At 40.4% G+C, this 11721-nt stretch overlaps 1 pseudogene; it reads left to right on the top strand.

Moving 5' to 3' along the window:
- Positions 1-11512, top strand: LOC113930420 (annotated as a pseudogene).
- Positions 11513-11721: the final 209 nt, after the last annotated feature.

Below are 11721 nucleotides of genomic sequence, written 5' to 3'. Positions count from 1 at the left end.
ATGGACATCTTCAGTGAGCAGGTAACCTCATGGAACAAGCCTAAAGCTTTTATGCTATTGGTGGGCATAACCCAGTAGAAATCAGTTAACCTTCCCCTACTGGTATGAGTGGTAAATGTGCCACGGTACCACCTAAAGCAAGGGACTGAAGGATTATGGCTTCTCATAGCTGACTTAGTTAAAGAAGGGGTACTGATCCTTACCACCTTTCAATTTTCTAATATTAGTTGCTGAAAGCTACAACTAATGAAGAGTTAACAAAGTTGTTCCCCTTTATTAGAGTGCCTCTACCAGATATTATTGCCTTAATGAATGACATTTTAAACAACAGGGGTAAATGGTTTGCAGTTATAGATTCTGCTGACATTCTTTTTTTTTAGCATTATTACTTTTTTAAATTTAAATTTTGTTAGCTAACATACAGTGCTATATTGGTTTCTGGAGTAGAATTCAGTGATTCATCACTTAACATACAACACCCAGTGCTCATCACAACAAGTGTCTTTAATACCCATAACCTATCTAGCCTACGCCCCCAACTTCCCTCCATTAACCCTCAGTTTGTTATTTATTATTAAGAGTCAATTATGGCTTGTTTCCCTCTCTCCTTTTTTTCTTCCCCCCTTCCCATATGTTCATCTGTTTTCTTTCTTAAATTCCACATATGAGTGAGATCATGGGGTATTTGTCTTTCTCTGACTGACTTATTTCACTTAGGATGATACACTCTAGCTCCAACCACATCATTGTAAATGTCAAGATTTCATTATTTTTTAAAAGATTTTATTCATTTATTCATGAGAGACAGAGACAAAGAGAGAGAGAGGCAGAGGAAGAGGGAGAAGCAGGCTCCCTGCCAATGTGGGACTTAGTCCCAGGACCCTGGGATCATGACCTGACCCGAAGGCAGACAGTTATCCCACATCGGGCTCTCTGTTTAGCCATCCAGGCGCCCAAGATTTCATTATTTTTGATAAACATTGGGGTGTACTTATCCCTTCAGATCTGTATTTTTTTATACTTTGGGTAAATACCTAGTAGTTCTGCTGACATGTTCTATTCTGTAAAAATTTCACAGGGAATAAACCACAATTCACCTTCACCTTTGAGGGTCAATAGTATATCTTTTCTAGATTGCCTACAGGGTATTTAAATAGTCCTGAATTTAAACACCATCTTTGCAGTCAGGACTCAAATGTTTGACTCACTCTTATACTAGAAACTCAGCTTTCACATTATATTAATGACATCCTTCTCATTGGACCTGACCATGACTGTCTCATAGGTCATCACAACTGTGAACAAACACCTCACTGAGAGGGAATGGGCAATTGCCCCACATAAGATCCAAGGCCCTCTCAGTCTGTCACATTTTGAGGCTATATTTGGAATTTATAACAGGAACTGGTAGGATTTGGTAGGAATGTTTGGATTTTGGTGCCAACACATTCTGTACCTCCAGTGCTGGTCCTGGCTTATTATAAGTTTTTCACTTTTCAATGGAGACTTGAGCAACAACAGGCAGTAGATAAAATAAAGGAGGCTATTACTTTGGCAGTTCTACTAATGCTTTGAGGAAAGGACTTAATGAGAAGTTTTGGCCACTGCAAATTTGCTTCCTGGAGCCTCTGGACCAAATGAACAATTAAACGGCTATGCATAGGCTTTTGGTGTAAGCAGCTCCCAGATTTAGCCCCAAAGTATTCACCAGTAGAGAGGCAACCCCTGGTAACATACTAAGCACTTAGTAAAACTGAAGCACTTACTGGAGCAGAACCAATTACTCTATGGATCGAGATGCCTATTATACCCTGAGCAATGGAAAAAGCTCCCTGTAAAATTTAATGAGGCCTCCTTATTAAAATGGAAATGTCATCTAAATAATCGAGATGCTGGAGTGCCACAACTCTATGAGGAATTAGCATATACCCTGCCACTGAGGTTAACTTGCTAAATCCCCCAGAAATGCCTCCACCTCTTGCTTAATGGGGACTTGGAGGGAGGACAGCCAACACTCTTAAAATGAGAAAAACAATGGTCTGCCTTTACCTTTGAAGGGGTCCTGGGGTATAAGGCAGCAAGACAATGGACAGCCACAGCCTATTACCCCTGTTCAAACACTCCAATTTCCATAAGGAGGGTAGAGGGCTGAGCTGCATGCAATACTTCTATTAATAAAGCATGTCTTTGACAAACATTTTCCTAAGGTTTTATTTTCACAGACTCCTGGTTGGTGGCTAATGGGTTGATCTGAACTTTAGCAAAATCATGGCTGGAAAATTCAAGGTTGAGACATTTGGGGTAAAGAGATATGGGGAAAATTCGCCACATTGGCCCCCATTCTGCCCATCTGGGCATACCATACCTTGGCTCATGTCAAACAAGACACATAGGAGGCACACTACAACACACAAGCTGATGAACTAACCAGACCTCTAAAATAGGCAAGCCTCTTAAAGGATGGACAGTCTCCAGACTCTGAGACTAGCTACCCTACCCCTTCTATTGGTGTACACCCAAGAGGTCAGTGGATTTGGGTATCATAGGTTATGAAAATGGATTGTTAATAGAGGAATTGGCCCAGTAGAGAAACATTTGCACAAAGCCATTAGGGACTGTACCAGATGTCAAAAATCTAGACACTGGAAAAATTTACAGAGGATAAGAGCCACATCAGAACTAACAAATAGACTTCATTGGGCCTTTCTCTATAGCAGTAGGAGTCATCAAATATGCCTTAACAATGGTAGATATCCACACAGGTCTTTTATTGGCTAACCCATGTAAGGCACTAACCTTTTCTAGTGTTATTGAGAGGTTAATGAAACTTTGGGAGCTCTACAAAGTTACACAGTCAGATCAACACTCACAATTCACTGCAAAGGGAATGCAACAATGGTCATTACAAAATAACATTGCTTGGGTTTTTCATCTACCCTATTATCCTATAGCAGCATATATCATAGAAAAACATAATGGGTTCTTATTTTTTATTATTTTTTAAAGATTTTATTCATCTCTTACACTGTTGGTGGGAATGCAAGCTGGTACTGCCACTCTTGAAAACAGCATGGATGTTCCTCAAGATGTTAAAAATAGAGCTACCTTATGACCCAGCAATTGCATTACTGGGTATTTACCCCAAATATACAGATGTAGTGAAAATAAGGGGCACCTGCACCCCAATGTTCATAGCAGCAATGACGACAATAGCCAAACTGTGGAAAGAGCTGACATGCTCTTCAACAGATGAATGGATCAAGAAGATGTGGTCCATATGTACAATGGAATATTACTCAGCCATCAGAAAAGATGAATACCTACCATTTGCATTGACATGGATGGAACTGGAAGGAATTATGCTAAGTGAAATAAGTCAAGCAGAGAAAGATAATTATCATATGGTTTCACTCATATGTGGAACATAAGGAATAGTATGGGGATGATAGGGGAAGGGAGGGAAAACTGAAGGGGGAGAAATAAGAGAAGAAGAACCATGAGAGACTATGGACTCTGGAAAACAAACTGAGGGTTTCAGAGGGGAGAGGGTGGAGGGATGGGTTAAATGGGTGATAGGTATTGAGGAGAGCACGTGTTGTGATGAGCAGTGGGTGTTATATGCAACTAATGAATCATTGAACACTACATCAAAAACTAATGATGTACTATACAGTGGCTAACTGAATATAATAAAAAATATTTGAGAGAGAGAGAAAGCGAGAGAGACATCGAGAGAGTGAGTGCACAAGTTGGGGGGAGGGGCAAAGGGAGAGGGAGAAGCAGACTCCCCACTGAACGGGGCTCCTCAGGACCCCGGGATCATGACCTGAGCTAAAGGCAACTGCTTAACCAAGCCACCCAGGGGCCGCCATAAAGGGCTTTTAAAACCAGGACTATAGAGAGAACCTGAAGGACAATGGTCCTCTAAGTGGTCAAAATACTGTTCATAGTCCTGATTACATCAAACCCACCCCCACATGGCATAACTATGTCATATTTAAATTCACAACAAATAAGGATACCACCAACAGAGATGCTGCAGCTTCTGCTGTTTTATGTAAGCACACTGGATGCAATACAATTATCCATTTTCATAGATGTGGTAACCCTGACATTATTGCCTACAGCAAAATAGCACCCGTCTGATACTTTAACTTTTCCTTCCTCCCTCATAGAAAATCCAGAGTCTAGCTGTTTCTCGCTCAATCCTGATGAGGACCTGATGTGGACTACTGACTCTGGAATCATTCTCAGCCTGTGTCTGCTCATCGTCCAGTGTAAGTGGAGCAAACCACTTACCAGTATCTGGAGAGATTGAGGCATGCTAGTCTGACACCCATATACTTTGCTCTACTAAAGGCACTGTGGAACAAATCTGTAACTGCTTCTGACACCCATCAGGTAGAACTAATTGCCCTGGGTGATATACAGGGGACAATCAGATCCATTACCCCTGGCTATGAATGACCTCTGACTTTAACCTTACTTACTTGAGAACTTCCAACCCTCACCAGTGTTCCTACACACCCACTCTTTGATCACCTTAACATGCCACATGCATACCACAGGGAGACATGCAACACTTGTCAGATTGAGGACAATGAGAACCACTTTGTTGGTTATTCAGATTGATCAATACTACTAACATGACCACAGACATCAACACAGAAACTACTACTGTATTTCCTATCTCTACTACTGCTGGCCAACAACCCTCCCAGCTAAGCCAGACTCTATAATATTGCTGGTGACTCATAGGTGCCTTCTAAGCCCTATAAGCCAATTTTAACTTCAAATCAAATGAAATCTACTATTATTAACCAGTGCCACCAAGCAAATAGAGCAATCTGCCACTATCTATCAAGTGTCATTTAAGGAATTCCTAGATATAGTGTGTACCCAATATTACAATTAAGATGCTCATAATTGTGCAATTAAATAAAACGTAATCCAGAACTAATACCAACAAATCCTATGGGATTACAGAGATAAAATTATAGTTTTTACTAATTCCTGGGATGATGATAAACATAAACTCTGCTAACAATATATACCCTTAAAACTACTGACTTCTTTTTTATTCATTATAATGATCTCTCTCCTCCTCCAATATAAGCCCCACTTATTGAAGTGGAAAGAAATTGGCATCTTACTAGGAACCTTCTTTGTGCTGGTTAATTTTAGGTGTCAACTTGTCTAGATCACAGTGCCCAGATATTTGCTCAAACATTATTTTGCATGTTTCTGTGCAGGTGTATTTTTGAGAAGAGATGACATTTAAATTAGTGGAGTTTAAGTAAAGCAGATTACCCTCCTTAATGTGGGTGGGCCACATCCAATTAGTTGAAGGCCTTAATACAGTGAAGACCAACCTCCCCTGAGCAACAAAGAATTCTGCTAGCAGACTGTCTTTGGACTCAAACTGCAACTCTTTCCTGAGTCTCCAGCCTTCCATCCTTCTCCATTGGATTTTGGATTTGCCAAGCCTCCACAATTAAGTGAATCAATTCTTTTTTTTCCCAAAGATTTTATTTATTTATTTATTTATTTGAGAGAATGAGAGAGAGAGAGGAGCAGAGGTAGAGGGACAAGCAGACTGTACACTGAGTGTGGAGCCCAAGGTGGAGCTCGATCCCATGACCATGAGATCATGATGAGCTGAAATCAAGAGTCCCATGCTCAAACAACTGAGCCACACAGGTGCCCCTGAACCAATTCTTTAAAATAAATCTCCCCCCCCCTACACACACACACACACACACAGACACACACACACACACACACACACACACACACCCTATAAGTTCTGTTTCTCTGTAGAACCCTAATAAACCCTCCCTGGCCCCACCAATCAATATATACAAGGAAGGCAATGCATACTACATATTTCTTGTGCCAAGATATGTCTAAAAAATCAGAGAATACAACCAGTTTGGAAATTATTCTCTAACCTAACCTCTTAAAAGGCAAGTACAGTTTTTTTAAAAGATTTTATTTATTTATTTGACAGAGAGAGACACAGTGAGAGAGGGAACACAAGCAGGGGGAGTGGGAGAGGGAGAAGCAGGCTTCCCTCTGAGCAGGGAGCCCGATGTGGGGCTTGATCCCAGGACCCTGGGATCATGATCTGAGCTGAAGTCATATTTTTAACGACAGGCGCCCCAAGGCAAGTGCAGTTTTATATAATATTGAGGGGAAGTGGGTTTCTACCATTGCAATACTGGCCACTCACAGTAAACAGTCATAGCTGTTGAATGTTAAAGCAATTTTTATAAAAAAACATATTTGATCTCATAGAGAAATCTAACCTCTCCTTGCATGGGAGTTTCTTTACCCAAATTGATAACTATTTGTTTATAGCTGTTACAAAATTTTCCATACCCACCAAAACCATCATCAATAAAGACTTGGGAAATATTTGAGGAAAATTGCCACCCAGTATTACTCCCCTGGAAGCCCCTTTAAAAACATAAACACCTTCTTTTACAGCAGATAGAGATGATAATGAGAAGCCTGATAGTGAAGCTAACCTGTAGGTTACCAAGAAAAATGCTCATAACTACCATATTCCTCATTTCTGTAACTGGTCACATGGTCATAGCTGGTGTTTGTAAGTACCTTCTACTACCCATTCCATATTCCCTTTTCCTTTTGTTGATTGTAATTCTTTGCTTGGTGGGGGTATCCCAAACATTTATTCCTGAAGGGTCTGGGCCATTATTAGTCCTGCCTGAATAGGGTTGTTGTAGTTTTTCACTGACTTTAACCATGGGATATGGTATTACTAAGAAATGCTCTAAGGGATATCCACAAAAAGGACCATTCTATCTACATGGTTATTAAATCTTCCTCGGCTGAGCTTACCTTTTGATGTGCATTGCATGGGGCATAATATCTTACATTCTTTGCCCATTCAGAGAGGTCTATCCACATAACAGTTCTTCTGACTCCTTGTCACCAATTTTCCAATCATGTTTCTTCCAAGTCTTTGACCATGTAATTAAACCATTGGCCATGGCTCATGAATATATGGATTTGTGGCATTTGGACTACATTCTCATGTAACTTACTTGTGCCTTCAGGGCATGTTTGATCCCAATCTTGTATTATATACCACTTCTTTTTGATAATGGAATGTTGCCTAACATGGCCAAATTTATGGCTTGGTGGGGCAGTTCATGATGGGCAGCTTAGGTTGGTGGCCTGTGGTTAACTATTCTATCTCTGATAAGGCCCAGTGGAAAGCCAAAATTTGTTCTTAAAAGGAAAGTATTCACAGAGGATGTTAGGGTATTTCTCTAAAATCTTAAGGGCCAACAATGTTATTCAGCTCTAGGGGCCTCCCAAAGTCTCCAACCTGCCACTGACACTTCAAGCACCATCAGATTAGTTGGATTATATGGCTCAAGTAACAAAGCAGCTTTCATGGCAGGCTGAATCTGTTGTAGAGCCTTCTCTTGTTCTAGACCCCACTCAAAGCTAGGAACATTTCAGGTTATTTAGTAAGTGGGTCAGAGTAGCACACTCAAATGAGAAATATGTTGCTTTCAATTCTAAAGAGGCCCGTTAGGCATCGTTCCTCTTTTTTGGATGCAGTAAAGGCCAGATACAATAATTTATGCTTTGCCTTAGAAATGATATCTCAATATGCTCCATGTCAATGAACACCTAAAAATTTCACTGAGGTGCAAGTCCCCTGAATTTTCATCAGATTCATTTCCCACTCTCTGATGTGTCTTACCAATATGTCTAGAGTAGTTGCTACTTCTTGCTCACCAGATCCCATCAGCATAATGTCATCAATGTAATAAACTAGTGTGATGTCTTGTGGAAGGGAAAGGTGATCAAGGTCACTGTAGACTAAATTATAACATAGGGCTGGAGAATTAATACGTTCTTGACATAAGACAGTGAAGATGTATTGTTTGACTTGTCAGTGAAAAGCAAACTGCTTCTGGTTGTATTTACTAACACCTATCAAGAAGAAAACATTTGCCATATCAATAACTGCATACCAGGTACCAGAGGATGTGTTAATTGTCCAAGAAACAAAACCACATCTGGAACGGTAGGTGCAATTGGAATCATCAACTGGTTAACTTCACAATAATTCTCTGTCATTTTCCAAGTTCCATCTGTTTTCTGCACAAGCTAAATAGGTAAGTTGAATGAGGAAGTGGAAGTGGTGGGAATCATCACCCCTGCATCTTTGAAGTCCTTGATGGTGGTACTAATTTTGCCATCTCTCCAGGAATGCAGTATTGCTGTTGGTTTACTATTTTCTTAGGTAGAGGCATTTCTAGGGGCTTCCACTTGGCATTTCCTACTATAATAGCACTCAATCCACAATCAAGGAACCAATATGTAGATTCTTCCAGTTGCTGAGTATTTTTATTCCAATTATACATTCTAGAATAGAGAAATAACCATAGCATGGGTTTGAGAACACACTGGACCCACTGTGAGATGAACCCAAGCTAAAACTACATTGATCACCTGACACCCATATGCTCCTGCTCTGACTTGTGGGCCACAGTGATGGTTAGGGTCTCCTTGAATTAGTGCCGGTTCAGAGACACTGTCCAGTAATCTTCCAAATGTTTGATTATTTTTTCCCCAATGCATAATCACCTGGTCAATGGCCATAGGTTCTTTTAAGGAAGGTTGGGAGAAAAATTAACAATAAAAATTTCTGGCAATATAGCAGGGTCCTTCCTTAAAATTACATGCCTCTTTTCATTCAAAGGGTTCTGGGTCTGTTAACTGGCTCAGGTCTGGGAATTGATTAAAAGACAATGAGTCTTTGTTTGGGTGATTCAAGTTAGACATTGTTCACTCAAATTAGAACTCTCCTACCTATACAGATCAAGAATTTAGTAGATTGCTCATCTATTTCTTTTCCAGAGATGTGATAATCAACTAAAAAATGCCAAAGTTCTCTACAAATTAGACTATTCTGATTACTGCTTTGACTCTACTGGCTATTACAGCAATCAAACTCACCTTGTCTTTGGTAATTAAGTTTCAGTATTTGGCTCCTACAACCCTGGGATCCAATTATCCTCACTGCATTTAAATATTCCAGTTCAGTTGCAGTTCATGCTATAATTTTTGACCTACAGGAGATTGACCACAGAGTTGTTCAAGGATGCTGGGATTACCCTCACAAATTTATTTCTCACAGTCATGGTGAGTAGATCCTTGAGGGTAGGTGAGCAGATTTTAAATGATAAATCCACTCTAACATTCCAATCTTCCCAAGCCTCTGAATCCCTATCTTTATAGTATAACAGTACCATTCTGGCATTTCAACTTCACTTAGTATAGGTCACTTTTTGGTCCACTTTCAGCTACCCAACCAATCACACTGTTAGAGTCCTCTCTAACAACTTGAATTAAATCATTGACTCCATAATCTTTGTGTGAGCTCATATCAATCAATTTGGCCTTATTTAACTTTATATTCCTTCCACAATTACTCACCTCCATTCCCACACATATTCTCTGTGTTTCTGTCTGTATAAATTGGAAAAATCATGCACCTGTTTTAGTGTGTGGCACACCTTCTAGTGGATTACCCTTTAAGGTTTGCTGGGACTTGAGCCTAGGCATATATCTAGGAGAAAAGAAGAGTTGCAGGGTAGATCCCAAGGAGAGTCAGCAGTGCTTTGCAAGGAAACTACCTTTAGAGAGGCCATTACAAATTTTTGGGGGCAAAGCATAGTTAACCTTCTCAGGCAGGAGCGGAAAAAGTTGACAAAGAAAAAATAGAATTTAGAGGTATGACATCCCCAGCTTCATTGGGATTTACCATAGGTCCCCACTCCAATGTTTAGGATCTTATTCCCTCCCAATCTATGTTTTTTGAAGACAACTTATCTTATCCCCCATTCCTCGTCCCATACATTTCTTAACCATACCTTTTTCCTGGGTTTTGATTTGAAAGTATACTATCCCATTCATGATTTTTCCATACACTTTTTTTCTACTAGCAGAAAAAAATCTTGGGTTGTATGGTGGGATGTGAGGCTACAATGTCTATCTCCAATCCCTGTCTCCAAGCACCAACTGTGGAATTTCACTACCAATGGCCAAGTGCTCAGAGGATTGGTGTCCATGAGCAAGCCTTTTCTTTTTCTATGATATACTTCCCTTTTAGTGGCTTGTCTGAAACACACACTTTGGCCGGGGAACAAAAGCCATTTTTCTCAACCAGTAGACTATAGTTAGTACAGTGAAATTGCAGCTTACACCGAAGTTTTAAAGGGGATTAAACATTTAAGGGAAAATTACATATAGCCAAAATTATCCTTGAAAGTCATTTGTGAAAGCTCCATGTGAAAGAACTATATAACGTCTATCAATAAGGCCAGCATTGGAACAGATCCCCATTTCTTCAATTGAGCACCAGATTAAGTAGATGGCTTATGTTTAGGGTCCCTACTGAATGAAAAATATATGTTTAAACACTAGAACACACTGAAGGTGGTGGCATACTTACACTGTGAGAAGCACACAGAAACTGAGATCACCTATGTGAAGAGCAAATTCAAGTTTCTCAACTCTCATTCACTTCGACTTAGATTTACTGAGTGGAATAATAGATGGATTCACCCCCATTATTCATATTCTTATTTCCTACATGTGTATATGATGTGACCCCACAACCCAGAGGAGGTCACATGCCACCAAAAGGGAGTATTTGGAGACAAGGTCAGAAAATGCCTCTCAAACTGAAATTATCAAGAATTAACAGGAGAGGGCCGGTGGAGTGGAAGTCACTCTGTGAGGCAGTGGTGACGGCGGCAGGGAGAGGATGTACAAGTTCAGTGCATTGAAAGATGATGACAGTGGGGACCATGATCAGAATGAAGAAAACAGCACAAAGAAGGAAAAAACGGAATGAGACAAGAGTCAGGGCAGCAGTAAGAGGAAGGCTGTTGCCCCTGGACCAGCAGAGCATCTCCTGCAGTACAACTATACTTTCTGATACTCCAGAAGAACCCCCAGCCATCCCACCAGCTCACAGAGCTATGAATAAAATATCAAACGGATCGGCATTTCTGCCTCTGCAGAGCAGTTCTGGAGGTTTTACAACCACATGGTACGTCCTGGGGACCTGACAGGCCACAGTGACTTCCATCTCTTCAAAGAAGGAATTAAACCCATGTGGGAAGATGATGCAAAAAAAAAAAAAAAAAATGGTGGCAAGTGGATTATTTGGTTCCAGAAAGGCTTGGCATCTCATTGCTGTGAAAATCTTATCCTGGACATGTTGGAAGAAGAGTTCATGGTTGGAGCATCAAAATGCTAGGCAGTCTGGGCCCTCAAAGGGTCCTTTTCCAAACCTCTGTAAGCTGTGGTTGAATATAGCATGACCTTCTCCCTATACAGATGGCACCATCATTGAAGCTGGCATCATCGCAATCTCTTGCTCTGTTGGCATGCTACCTGGAAGATCCTTCTGTCCAGGACAAGAGGAATTGGAAAAGCATTTTATGTTTTTTTTTAAGATTTATTTATTTATTTATTTATTTATTTATTTATTTATTTATTTATTTGAGAGAGAGAATGCGCAAGCATGAGGAGCAGAGGGAGAAGGAGAGAGAATCTTAAGCAGACTTAGTGCTGAGTGTGGAGCCCAAGGCGGGGCTTGATCTCATGACCCTGGGATCGCAGCAGAAACCAAGAGTCCAATGTTTAACTGACTACACCATCCAG

Source organism: Zalophus californianus, chromosome X, assembly GCF_009762305.2.
Source record: "Zalophus californianus isolate mZalCal1 chromosome X, mZalCal1.pri.v2, whole genome shotgun sequence".
In the NCBI taxonomy this organism is placed as follows: domain Eukaryota; kingdom Metazoa; phylum Chordata; class Mammalia; order Carnivora; family Otariidae; genus Zalophus; species Zalophus californianus.
The sequence above is the reverse complement of the archived record's forward strand: the minus strand, read 5'-3'. Positions and strand labels throughout refer to the sequence as shown.